The sequence below is a fragment of the Chelonia mydas genome, chromosome 4 (genome assembly GCF_015237465.2).
Source record: "Chelonia mydas isolate rCheMyd1 chromosome 4, rCheMyd1.pri.v2, whole genome shotgun sequence".
NCBI lineage: Eukaryota > Metazoa > Chordata > Testudines > Cheloniidae > Chelonia > Chelonia mydas.
In genome coordinates, this window is record NC_057852.1 from 100,538,156 (window position 1) to 100,552,571 (window position 14,416).

Genomic DNA, 14,416 nt, shown 5'->3' on the forward strand with positions numbered 1-14,416 from the left:
GCCGCAGATGCCATAAAACCAACTGAGTAAATTCTTTACCTCTCAGGGGTGCGTACCCATGGCCTCTGGAGACTGAAGGATGCCTACTATTACTACTACATTTATCATTTTATCCATGATTTTCCCCACACATGATGTGAGGGCATTAGGCCTATAAAATCAAGTCTTGTATGAACCTTGCCTGGTTTCCTAATTGGTATAACCAATGCTTGTTTCCATTCTATTGACAGCAGTCCTTTTTTTCCCACATGTCATTACATACCTACAATAGAATCTTTAGATTTCCTCCCCGACAACTGTTGCAGAATTTTATTACTTATAGTATCTTTACTTGGAATTGTATTTTTCCTTTTTTTCTCATGGCTGCCATAAGCTCCTGCATCCTAAAAGTTTTGTTTAACACATCATCAGTATATTTTCTCCAGCCATTTAATAGGTCACAGTTGTCCTCAAGAAACCTCCTTTTTTCCTCACAAAACTCATTGCTTTGATTCCTGTCACTATTCACCTTGTGGAATTTGTTTGCTAAAATGTCTGCCTTTCCTAAGTTGGAGACCTCAGTTTCATTGTTTATGACAATGCCGGGTATACATTTACTTTGAATTTACTTCTATATTTCCAAAAGCTTTGGATCTTTGTTCAAGTTCTCACAAACATTTCTCCAACTTTCTTTTTTTTGTCTTTCGACAATCCTTTGTGCCACTGCCTTACATCTTTTATAATTCCTTTTCTTTACTATCCATTGTGTGTTGTGCTTGTTTGTATGCCCTGTTTCTTTCCTTGATTGCTAATTTGAAATCTTCATTCCACCAGGGAATCAACTTTCTAAATTGGAGGCAATTTGATGTTCTGTAGATGGCCAGATCAACTGCTCCTGTAATTCCTTTTATTCCATTATTACAGAATTCTTCTACATAGCACTTATAGTGTTACTATATAAATAGTCATCACATTTAATCTTGAAAAGGCCCCAATGAGATTTTTGAAAATTCCAGTTAGGAACCCTTTTTGTGTTTTCAACATTTCCGTGGCACTTAATAAGTATAGGGAAGTGATCACCTCCCAATCTGTCATCTTTTTTTGCCATATTATTTGTTGCAATTTCCAAATTAAAAAAAAAAAAAAAGGATCCATTCAGTGAATAAAATCTAATAGGTTCCCCTGTAATCAGTATTACCAGGTTATGTATATAAATGAATTGTTTGGCACATTTACCGTTTAGGTCAGTTTTCGTTCCTCTCAATAGCTCATTTTGACTATTAAACTCTGCACAAATTATGAATGGATTTTTGACATTCATTAGTTTTTTTAATTATAAAAAAATATTTTACATGGATTATAAATCTGTAGTTGTGTTTTTGTTCTGAATGGGAATCTCAATAGCATTATATTCAAAACTTAATTTCTGCACATCCATTTCTAACTAAACTAAGTCCCTCTTTTATAAATATGCAGACCTCCAGAAGTCTTGCTGTCCCTGTGGAGTAAATCATATCCTGGCCTATTGAACACAAGTTTACCAATTAGCCATGTTTCTTGCGCACACATTACATTAGGCTTTTCTCCCATTTCCAAGGTGGCTTTCTTAAATTCCTGTCTATGCATTATTAAACTATGTGCAATCCAGCTAAGGATTGTTAAAACTATGTTATTTAAACTGTATTATTGCTTTCATTTAAAAACCACATGAATGGGGTCTAATGAGCTCTTTTCAATCATTAGATATTTTTTTTGTGCTGCTTTTGCAATGATATTAATCCTTTTAGTTTTTTCCCCATCTGCAAGGTGCAGTTAATTACTTCTGTAAAGAACACTATAAACTTCTCTTTACCTACACGCAATATATCATTTCCTATTCCACTCATATTTTCCTCCCTGATCAGAGATGTGTTCTGCTGCCCCCGTACATGTTCTCTTGCTTGAATATTAATCTGTTTCTATTTTCTGCAGTGAGTACCTTTTGGTAGTTTCTGCACAAGACAATTTTTGAATTATTTTAATTTCCTGTATTTCTCTAACTCATGCTGCTACTGCATGTTCTCTGTATGCTGCACATTGCGTTCCCCAGAAATTGTTTCATTTTTAGATTCTGTTCCTTCTGCACTGATCTCATATGAATGATTTCCTCCATATTTACTGCACTTCAGCTTGCTCCTTATGTGTACATTCTATCAGTAGACCTCCACCCTGCACTTTTTTAGCTCTTTGTACATCACCAACACGTTGCTTTATACATTCTGCCATTTTCTGGAGGTTACCATCTCCTATTTTCACATCCTCTGTCACTGATCTTGCAATTATGAAATGTTGACTTTTATCCTGTTTTGTTTTTTTCATTTCTGTGCATTCCTTCTTCAAATCCTGATATATCTAGTCTTTTTCCCAAGCTAAGACCATTCCTCATCTCCTCCCACTTCTCCTTTATAGTCCAAGGCAACTTCCTTGGATGGGTTTTTTTGATTGCTTTTTATGAGTTAGGAATTCCTCACCTCTCGGTTAATTGCAGTTGTAAGAAGACAACAACTTTGCATAGCAGAGGCTTCTTGGTTTTTCCCTCAAAGATTTTAAATACCAACAAACACAACACTCTAAAAAAGCCTCATGTCAAATTATATTTCATATATAATTTATGTGGGCTTAACACAAATGACGTTGACAGTTTATATATTACATCAGAAAATATATGATTGCTTCATTTTAGTAATAAATATATTAGAGACTGTAGTTTTCCCATACTTGACTTTCTAAATCAAAACATTTGAGAGAAATGAATAAACCAGTGTAGTCAAACAAGAAAACAGAGGTTGCAAAATGTATTTGAAATAGTTCAGGAATATGCCCACTTCTTATGGATTTACACACAAGAATAGGTTTCAGAGTAACAGCCGTGTTAGTCTGTATTCGCAAAAAGAAAAGGAGTACTTGTGGCACCCTAGAGACTAACCAATTTATTTGAGCATAAGCTTTCGTGAGCTACAGCTCACTTCATCGGATGTGAATAAGAACAAGAATAGTCTCTGAAGAATGTACATGAACATGCTGGTAATATTTTAAAAAACAACATATTTCTGTGTGTTGTTTAAATAGATGGTATTTGAAGAAATACAACTTACAAAGATAATTTTGTTCAATACAATTTCTATGCCAGCAGTTTGGGGGCGGGAGATTATCATGCACAGAAAACAATTGCTCTGAAAGTGAAACTGGAAAAGAGGTTCAGCAACCAAATCTCATTCATACCCTGATATTTTTTTAAATCACACAAGAAAATCATTTCCTTGTCATATTTTAAACCACTGGCTCCATCTCAATAAGACTTCATAATTCTCGTCAAAGGAACAGTTAATCTAAAGTATTAGAGGTCTTTGTGGCATCATATAACAACATTTTCAAAAATTGATAAAAGCTTCCTTCACCATCACCAAATGTATTTATTGTTGTACAGCTTCAGAGCCTCTGATACATTAGAAGTCTTTGCTTTATTGCTGTTAGTAATGTACATGTGAAAAACAATTATTTATTTTATGTGTGCTGTAACAAATGTTGCCAGGGTGACTTTAGAAAGGACTAGAGCAATCTTGCATTTAATATTTTGAGAGAGATTTCCCTAGTAGGTACCTGGTATTCTGCCGCCATGTGTTTTGTGGTTTGAACTGTTGTCCTACATGCTCTGTCTGAGTTAGACTGTAAGCTCCTTAAGGCAGGGACCTTGTTACATGTGTCTTATGTTGTAAGCACCATTCACAGTGTACTTACAGTGCTTTTACTATTCAATTCCAATTTCAGCAGTAATTCTTGCAAGGTCATGAGAATCCATAACTCCTGTTGGCTTCAGTGGGAGCTGGAGGCACTCAGTACTTTAGAGCAGGTGTTCAGCACCTCACAGGATGGTATTTAAGTCAAATTTCATACCAAGCCATTTCTTACCAAGTTATTTCAATTTTTTTAGTCATGACACACAGCAATATTAGCCAGAAGAGAACCCAGAGGGAAGATATACAAATAAAATGAGCATCAGTCAAACCCTCAGCATAGCTAAAGTCTGAACAATTTTTTCAGTTCCACTAGGCACACACCTAGGGGCTACAATTAAAGACACAAATGACCTTGACGTGACATTTACTTCAAAGATGTGTAATATTAAAAGGCAGCAATGAAAATAACTATAAAACGCCCTTAAAATGGAACTGAAATATAAGCAAGTAAAACTACAACTATATTGTAGCGATCAGACTGAACCTTTCTGGAAGATATGCTTTAATCACATACAAGTTATTGGGCTCTGTACAGGGATAATGGGGTGACATTTGATGGCCTGTCTTACGCAGAAAGTCAGTCTAGATCAGTGGCTCTCAACATTTCCAGACTTCTTTCAGCAGTCTGATTTGTCTTCCATACCCAAGTTACACCTCACTTAAAAATTACTTGCTTACAAAATCAGACATAAAATACAAATGTGTCTCAGCACATTGTTACTTAAAAATTGCTTCCTGCCTCATTTCTACCATATAATTATAAAATTAATCAATTGGAATATAAATATTATACTTACATTTCAGCTTATAGTACCTGGTTGAGAACAACTGATCTAAATGATCTAATGGTCTTTTCTGGCCCTACCATCTACGAATCTGTATGACCCAGTGGCACCGATAATGCTAAATACAAATCCAGACTGGTTTGCTATATCCATGTGAATTGATTTGAATAGTCTGTGATAGTAAGTACTACACTTAAGAATACTCAGGTCCATTTGCAGTGTGTGTATTAATGCACTACTTTAGCTCTATGGCAGGGGTGGCCAAACTGCGGCTCATGAGCCGCATGAGGCTATTTTACAGTTACAGTGCAGCTTGCAGAGCCCCTCACTCCCCTCCCCACATTCTTCGCCTACTGGAGTGGTGGAGGGAGAGCACAGGGCTTCTACCCTGCGGTGGGGTGGTGGGGCTTCAACACCACAGGGCACGCCTGCAGGGGCTCGGGGCTTCAGCCCCCCCAGGTGCTTCCCGAGGGGCTGAAGCTCCAAGCCCCGGCAGGCATGTCTGGCTCTCAGATGTCTGAGAATTATCGTACGTGGCTCGGAGGCAGGGCCGGCTCCAGGCACCAGCGTTCCAAGCAGGCGCTTGGGGCGGCAGTTAGAAAGGAGCGGCAGAGTTTCCGCTGTGGTGGCAATTTGGCGGCAGCTTCTCCGTTCCACCGGCCGCAGGGGCAAATCGGCGGCAGCTTCTCCCTTTTGCCGTCGGCAGCGGCAATTTTTTTCACTGCTTGGGGCGGCAAAACCTGTAGAGCCGGCCCTGCTTGGAGGGTCAGTAAGTTTGGTCCCTCCTGCTCTATGGCATTTTTTCTTGCTGTATTGATCACCAAATTCTTCAGAAGGAAAGTTTGTATGAAATCAAACAAAAGGAGTTCAGTAAAAGCCTGTTTATCTCTGTTACATGTCGTGTAAATCTATGATGAGCAAATGATTCCTGTGGGTCCTGGTAATTTTGTATGTACAATGGGTTTAGTCCATAACATGTAAGGGAAAGCAAGGAGTAAATGTGCCTAATCTTCTCCTCATATCCCACTTTTCCACCCCAGACAGCTACTTGCTGTCCACCTCCTTGCCTCAGCCCACCACCTTACTTTCTGTCCTCTTTTCCAGCCATTCTGTTTATATACCTGCCCAATGTAGGCCTATTTGCATCTCTTGGGCTCTGGTGCTGCTGCACTGCTGTCATGGTGACATTCTTCCTGTTTATGGAGTGGCTCAGTGATATCTGTTCTGGGCCTCAATGCACCATCTTTCTGGGATACCCCATCTAATATTAGCTGTATGATACCATGGTAAAATGACCAATGAAATAGCCAGCCAACAGAGGTTGAGGCTGTGGTATTTCCAGGGTCACTACAATTTTAACACAAACATTCCCTCTTTCTCATGATCTCATTCATTTTGGTCATATGCTTCAGGCCTCTCTCTCTCTCATGTTAAAAACTATGGTTTTAAATTGAGTTTGGATTTTTCTCCGTTCTAATGGGGGCTTATATTCCTACTAGTACCTTCCTGAATAGTCACTCAGGGCACTGATCACTAGCCTCCTTGAGCGTTAATACACGATTTATAATTGGAAAATTAACATTTGGGAAAACTGAGCATGGAGATTTTTAAAACAGAACTGGTGAGTTTTTGGAGGTTACTTTTGGCTAATCACCTGAAATATGTTTGTGCAAGCTGTTATAAAAATGCTGTGGATGAATATCAACCTAAGAATATTTATTAACTTTCAGTAAAGCAATAGGTAAATTATTGTGGTGAGATTATTGTAATTATAGTTCAAGCCAATATAATTTAATATAGTGATTTGAATGTCATTTTAATTAGCTACAGTCATTTTATTTTTTCTTGAAATTCATATGGAAAATGCAAGCAAACTTTTCCAGGTTGGTTATATAAACACAACACGCAGTGGAGTTGGACCTGGGATGAATTTGTACCTATGAGAAGGTTCTGTACCAATCTATTATGTGCCATGTGCAACCTGTGGCATATGTTATTTTCACAGGTTGCTCTCATTTTAAGTTTGTGTTGAGAGTGAAAAGTTTAGGTGAACTTTGTAGTAACTATTAGTTTATATGCACACAGTTTACTATATCCAACAACACAATGAGAGCAACATGAGCACAACATGAGGATTTACACACACACACACACTTCATTTTCACTATTTCATGTTATCTCAATTTAGTTTTCAAAAAGTATATTTTTAAAATTTGTTATAAGGATATAGCAATTTCAGTATATTACCTATTGCAGTGGAACCATTACAATTTATCTTTTGTTCTTGAATTCAGTCCCTTTGTATTTTTCTTAAAGTCCTGGATGACACAGCTGAAATATCAATCTCTTTTCCTCTGAGCATGGCAATGCATTTTCTATAATTTTCAGGAAAATGGTGTCTGTAAGACTTGCAACGTAGTACAGAATACTAACCCACGGATATTTTTATCTGTGTTCTTGCATTGGGAGGATTGAGGAAAGAAATAGAAGCCAAATTCCTTTTGAAACCTAAATCCTTCATACTCATTTTTGGCAACATGAAGCATTCTTTGAGATATAATGGAGCTCATCAAGCTGGAGTGAGTTAATCCACTCTTCAGTAATTCTATGCTCTAAATGCTAAATTGTGCTGAATAATAAATCAATCAATTATTAGTTGTCAGAAATTATTACACCACGGTAAGGAATTATTAACTGAAAATCTGTGAATGGACCGTCTGTTATAAATAAAATGGTCATGTTCAACTCTATAAAAGTCATGAGTAATTCAGCACTCAGGCTATGTACTAGGTAGTGGTGGAAGTCTATATGTTTGAGACGAGATAAGAGAATTTGAAAGTATCATCCTTCAGACAAGTAGGCTTTATTACGAGCCTGGAATATGGACTCTGAGGGGAAAATATAATAAACCTAACATGGTTTTGGAAAGATGTCATCTTTGTAGTCTAGTACAAAGTCAAGAAATGAAAAGAAAAAATGCTGCTGTACTTTAAGTCATCAGAGAGGAATTCCTGTATCAACCATTTTTCTTTACAAAGGACAATGTGGATTATCTATTTCTACAATCTGTTGTTCATTTTAGTATGCTGTGCCCTTTAGCCATGATTAACACACACATTGTGAATGTGCAGAGATAATTTAAATGCAGTTGGCCCACTTTTGCTTTGATTTACAGGGTGTAAGTGTACAGAGAATGTGGTTCATTGTTTTTGAAAACATTGAAAAAAAATGCATTTAGTTATTCAGACAAGATAGGTTGTCAAATCCCAAAGTACTTACTTTGTACCTAGACAAAATCTCATTGAAGGGAATGGGTAATTTGCTTGAATAAAGTCTTCATTAAAAATCTAATGCCCAAATACCAATCGGCATTGGATACTTTGAGAACATACAGCTCTCATTGAATGCCAGAGTTGCATGTTCTCAGTTAGGCTGTCAGAATATGAGCCCTGATCATGCGTCCATTGACATCACTAGCAAAACTCTCCCTGACTTCAGTGTTGTAGAATCAGGCCTAAAGCTCATTTACATTATTACTGCGTCTCTGTACTACTTCCGCAGCTATCTTAATGCTGCAGTTTACACCTGATTCGGAGTACTGGTTCTACAAGATGTGCAAATTGTGACAAATAAATATTTCCCCAGAACTTTTGCTGCAATAGGCTCCCACGTTGATGATCTGCCTTTTATGAGATTTGCCTCAGGTATATATCGTAACACTAATACAACTGATCTGCAAGCATGAATGAGCCATAGAGGTCATGGAATTAGTATCTTCCTGGGGATTGCTTTTTGAAAATCCCAATCTAAGTTTTTATTTAAAAAAATTACATTTCAAGCTCTTCAGGCTGTGAAGAGAAAATCCAATACTAAAAGGAAAACCATTATATATTTTTAATCTGCAGTCAGATTAAAACAATCACATTAAGAAATCCTGATAATTCCACCATTACCTTCCACCACCACACCCTTAACTTTTAGCAGAGTGTCTAATTTTTAAGTAGGATTATGAAACGCTACAACTTAAACTTAAACATAACCTCTGTTAGCTGCTGGAGATACCAGATAACCACAGGTTTCTAGTTAACCTGAATATCTCTGTATTTTTATGTTCCTATAGGTTGTGTATTCATTTAAACAACACACACAAACTATATAAAAATATGGCCAGGACTGTGCCATAGCGTATGAGTGGAAATACACATAAGCCTTCCAAAAACTGTTATCTATTCCCATGGTGTCCTAATTAACAATTTAATAGCTATGTATCCATCACCACATAAAATTTCCATTGGTGCAATTAAATGACACCATTTATCTAATCTGCAAACACCCTGTGCATTTATTAGACTCAAAGAGAAAAACTGTGACTAGCCAGCTAGTAAATTAATCATTTTTGCAAAGAAAAACTTGAACATAAACAAAAGAAAACATATTTCATTTTAAAAGACTTCAGCAAGATTCAGGAGAACTCTGCCTGTGACATTACTTTGAATCAAGTTCAGAAGAGCACAAGCAGAAGTGGCAAACCAAAGACATCTAAAGAGGAAAGACAGGAAATGACTTTTGTTTAGCAGAGCAGAGATTCATACAAATCTTAAATGCAGTCCAGCAAGCACAAATCAATAGCTAGTTTCAAGTACTGAAGATATAATGAATGTATTTTTATTTCATAATTGTGGAAGTTGCATTCATGTGTAGATACAATACTGTACAAAAGAGGTATTCAACCTTGAGACACTAGAGAGAGAGAGAGACTTCAGCATCACAGGCCAGCATGGACAAACAATGTAACATCCTGTCTGGCAAAGTACATTTTTGGTCTCACCAGCCTCAGATGTTTTTAACCTTGGTGAGGCAGGCTTGGGTAAAACAGTCCTTCCAGGATGCACAGGGGCAGTCCATTCCTTCTCTCAGCCAGTCTTTTAGGCTTGTTTTTCTTCCCTTATAGGAAGGAATACAGCCTCCCCACCTAGTAAGACTCATTATCTTGCTGTTCCTAGCCCACTAGCAGCTTGACTCCTTCTCCCTCTTCTCCCAACAGGGGAGGGGTTTAAAAAGGTCACAGGCAGCCCTTAATTGGAATCAGCTGATCTTAATTGACCTCAAGTAACTCCCTCTCAGCTAATCCTAATTGAATTCTCTGGTAACCCCTTCTCAGCTGAACCTGATTGACCTGCAGTTACCCCTCCTCAGTTGATAGGAAGGAGGGCCTTTTAACCTTCTAGGGCTGTTTTCTACCCCGCCCCCTGCAGCTGTCTGTCCTGAGTTTATCACATCTGACATTTTCTTGCAATGTTTACTCAACAACTCATTAATACAAACTGAAGAAACATCATGACTTGGGCATTGCAGAATAACATCTGACCAGCGTGCTATGATTATTTCCTAGTTCTCTGCAGCTCCATCTGATGACACTGTTTTCCTGGCTGCAGGCAATGCAGTAAGTGTGCATAACTAATAAGGACACTTAGGGAAAGATACCCCACTAGAGAATAGCTCAGAGGCTAGAGAAGGCATAACAGAGTCACATCTGGCTCTAGAGCAGGGGTTCTCAGTCTTTTTCTTTCTGAGCCTCCCCTTCCCCAACATGCTAGTAAAAACTCCACAGCCCACTTGTGCCACAAGTGTTTTTCTGCATTTAAAGCCAGAGCAATCATTAGTGAGTAGCAAACAGGGTACTTACCTGTGGTCCCACAGCATAGGGGGCCCTGCTTAAATTGCTTAGGCTTAAGCCCTGCATAGTGGTGTCCGAGGTTCTCTGCTCGGTGACCCCGTCTGGTTCCCTCCGTCTGACCCTTTGATTGAGGGGAAGAGCGAGAGACCCCAGCCCCAGCCGTTGCCGCTGTGGATACCATCATTACTGTCACCTAGGAGGGGTCCTATCACACGTGGTGTACATCCCCCCCCCGCACCTCCAAACCACCCACCCCACCGCCGTGCCCATCTTGTCGGGCACTCTCAGGAGAGGGATAATCGGTGACACTGGGCATGGCACTAGGTAACTCGAGGGGGTGGAAGACCATGAGTGTCGAGGAAGCCCCCCCGCTCTAAGCCACCAGGTAACTCAGGAGGGTGGAAGACCACGAGTGTCGAGGAAGCCCCCCCTCCCCGCTCTGGGCCCAGGCTAGCCTGAACACTTCTCCCTCCTGAAGGCTGCTGTGTTATACCTTGTGTTTGCTTTTGTTGCATAGTTTTGCTTTATCCTTTTTGGTGATTCCTTGTAAGTGTTACACAAATAAAATTCTTTTCTGCTTCCAAAAAAAAAAAAAAAAATAGTGGGGCTCTGGGCTTCAGCCCCATGAGCTTCAGCTTTTCTGCCCTAATGCTGGTCCTGCTTGATGGTCCCCCCTGAAACCTGCCTGTGGCCCCTTAGGTAGCCCCAGACTCCTTGTTGAGCACTGCTACTGTAGAGCAATGACTGGGGACTTTGTACTTCTAGCAGCACAGAGCATCTGTGTTGCTGTGTTTAACCTTACAGTAGAATATACATTTTTTTAAGTGGATTCAACATTTGTTTCATTACCACTAACAGCATCGTTTCACTGACACTAAGGTTAAAAAGCTGAGGTAGAAGACAGCAAATGAGGCCCCAGCCCTGCACTCCGTTCTAGTCAAGAATTCCAGTTGGGTTTGTTGATAATTTTGTCTCAGTGAGAACCGCAGAAAGAGAGCTAGTGAGTTCTTAAAGAAAGGTATTATCTAGTACCATGTTTGGAGTTTGTTTTGTAACCATTTACTTAAAAAGAAAGAAAAGACAAGTTCTGGCACTCTTTCAGCCAGATACTTAAAATGTAAAGTAACTCAGATGTTTGTTGCTAAGATTGTGGATGCTAATACTATGAGACAGAATGTTGCTGCTGAGAGATTGACATGCCTTAGAGACAATATACAAATATATAGGACCATAAAGGACACCACATTGTCATTATATTACAAATCTAGGATGAAGACCTTTTCTTTCATTTTTCACTTCTGGACCGGGTCATTGTTTTAAACCTGCAAATGCACTTACCACTTTCTGTAATTGATATCTGAAAGACTGAAGCTTAAAAAGGTAGCAGACAGTTCTGAAGATAAAGTGAGAATGCCTGGACACTTGTAATGATTTATTTGTTCCTTGAAAGGATTTTGGAGCACAATATTATGTTGGTCTGATAAGGGTAGACTGCTGACATGAGGTTTTACATGGCTATAATATATGTTCATCATTTGAATGGTAGAGCAGATCAATGCTATTAGTTGTTCTGTATAATATTTAATAATAATAGAGTGATTCAGGTAGGAAAATAATTATGCCAAAGCAAACTGTTCTGATAATAAGTTATCTGTGTTTTATGATTATTCACTGTGCTAGCTCTCTAAGGAAAAAAATCCCATATCCTTCTCCGTTACTTGAATTATTTAACTAGCTGCTGATAGTTATTAAGCAACAGTTAAATATCTGCTAGAATAGTTTTGACAGTCTGTGACAGCAAAGGGGAAATCAATTAGAAAACAGTCAGAAAGCCTGACTACAACAGTTTAAGGTGTTTGATCTTGTCATGAATGGCAGATGATCCATTAAGAGAATACATAATTTCCCACATTTAGTCAAGGGTTTGGATGCAGAGGAGATCAGGAAAGACAGAAAGGTCTGTATAAGAAACTCTGTGAAGATATTCAGTAATAATAGTGGGAAACAACTAACCACACCTACTGCAGTAGGAAGAGAGCCTGAGACATAAGCTCTTGTATCAAAGGCCTGGTATGAGGCAGGACCTGCTCACAAAATCTGGCAAGAACAGGTTGATATTGCAAAAATACACATTCCTAAGAAGTGCTAAGCACAAAGTACTTATGCAAACCCACCCCGATATGAAGTGGTACCAGAACACCCTGATATCAAGGATGGTACAAAAACATTTCCCAAGGATAACAGGAACACACTGAACCCTCCTAACATATAACGTGAGGATGACATTACATAATAAAAATGCTTTTATTAAACCAACATGTACAAGGTGATAACTAGCCATGTCAGGGGGTACTGACTAACTATCAGAGGCAGTACTAACTTGTTTGTATTAGGGTATTAAAATGTATTTCAGAGGGAGTATCTTTGTCCAGCAGAGGGGGGAATGGAAAGTCCCGCCATTCACTGAGCTGCGTTCATTGTCATGGGCATACATGTCTTAGTATTCTCGTAGAGTCTGCCAGGTGCTATTACCGTGGTTTGCTGACAATAAACCTGGCCTGGTACCTTCACGGATCTTTCGATCTTTGGGCAGTTCACTCGAGGTCCACTGTGCCAGCTGTTTGCACAGAGCTGGGGCAGCACACAAAAAGAACAGACACGCAGCCAGACATCTAACCACACTGGTGACCCACAACCACTGATCTGGTAAATAAGCGAGCAGTCCTCTGTAGGAATCCCAATCTAACATGACAGAAAACCACAGGCTAGGGAACCCCCTTATGCCCTCCCTGCAAATCCCCACAGAGTTTGATGGAATTTGGACCTACTGGATTGCCAGCAAAGGCGGGGGAGGGCATATAAATTTAAAAAAGAAAGTGGGGAAACAGGGGCTGGAATATGTAAAGTAATGGCAGAAACTGAAGCTTTGAAAACTAATAACAAAAGTAAAATATGTAGAATCTTTCAATTAATGGCCATGGCAGTGAGATGGCTTAAACAACATGCCATAACAGGCAAGTAACGGAAAAAAGAAAATAGGGAAATAAAAGTGGTAACCCAGACTTTGGAAAAAGCATCCTAGGCTGTCAAGCACTGGAAAGCCCAAGGTCTTTTAGCAGGGCAGCAGGAAATATCAACAAAATAATGTTATTGTAAATTCTTAGTTAAATTTGAAAGTGGTTGAAACTTCAGGGGGTAAGTTGAGGATATGTCCTCCACTGATGCTCTGGCAGGAAACTCTGATCTTGTCACACCATCAAAATGGTGGCTCTTAAACCTTTGCTAACCATATGTCATCCTTATAGGGTGTCTTGGTTTACAACGGATTTGTGATGAATGAAATACATAGGGCATACATTAGAGTTAGAATGATGGAAATCACATTGAGAATATGATCAGAGAGAATATGATCAGGCATGGCACAGAGTGTTTTAAAGTCCTACATTGTAGCAGAGGTGGGGGAAGCTTTTTACAAAAGTCACATCCCCTGCAGTTGTCCAAAGTGGTGAGCAGGCTGGTGAATCAGATATTCCGTGCAACTGGGAATGCACTATCTTCTTTACAGAGAGGATAAGTTATTTAATCCAGACTGGGTAACCCATCATTAATTGACATACAATTTGTTATGGTTGGAACAGGGACTGGTAAAAGTTGTGAAGTTTGAGGTGTTGTGGACCTCATGAACTATATTTTAGGTTTGTTAGATTGGAGTATGAGTACTGCCCCCTCCCCTGCCCAATGATTTAAAACATTTTATTTCCAATGATGATTTGATTTAAAAGCAACTTCATATGCTTTTCTAGTTAAAAATGCCTGTGCCATATATCAGAGACAGAAAAGTTTGGGTGGCACAAGTATGTGCTCTAAATGGAGTATATATCAAGGGCATAGCCATAGGTGGTCCTGGGTTGGCCACAGGCCACCCAGTTAGCACTCGGGCTCACCCAAAACTGAGCAGTTGTGTAGTGCTGCTGAAACAGTCTGGAGCATCACCCCAACACCTGAAATCCAGGACAGAGCAACACTATGACACTTCTGAAAGTATGCTATGGCTGCTCTGCTGTGTCAGGGTTTTCTGAGACTTGTATCTGCTGCCTCAGTTTCCTCTTATTGGGCTCCAGAGTAACTTCACATAGACTCTACAGAGTCAAGTAACATTCCTTGTGTGGGGATGGTTTATTAAAATAACACCACAGTTC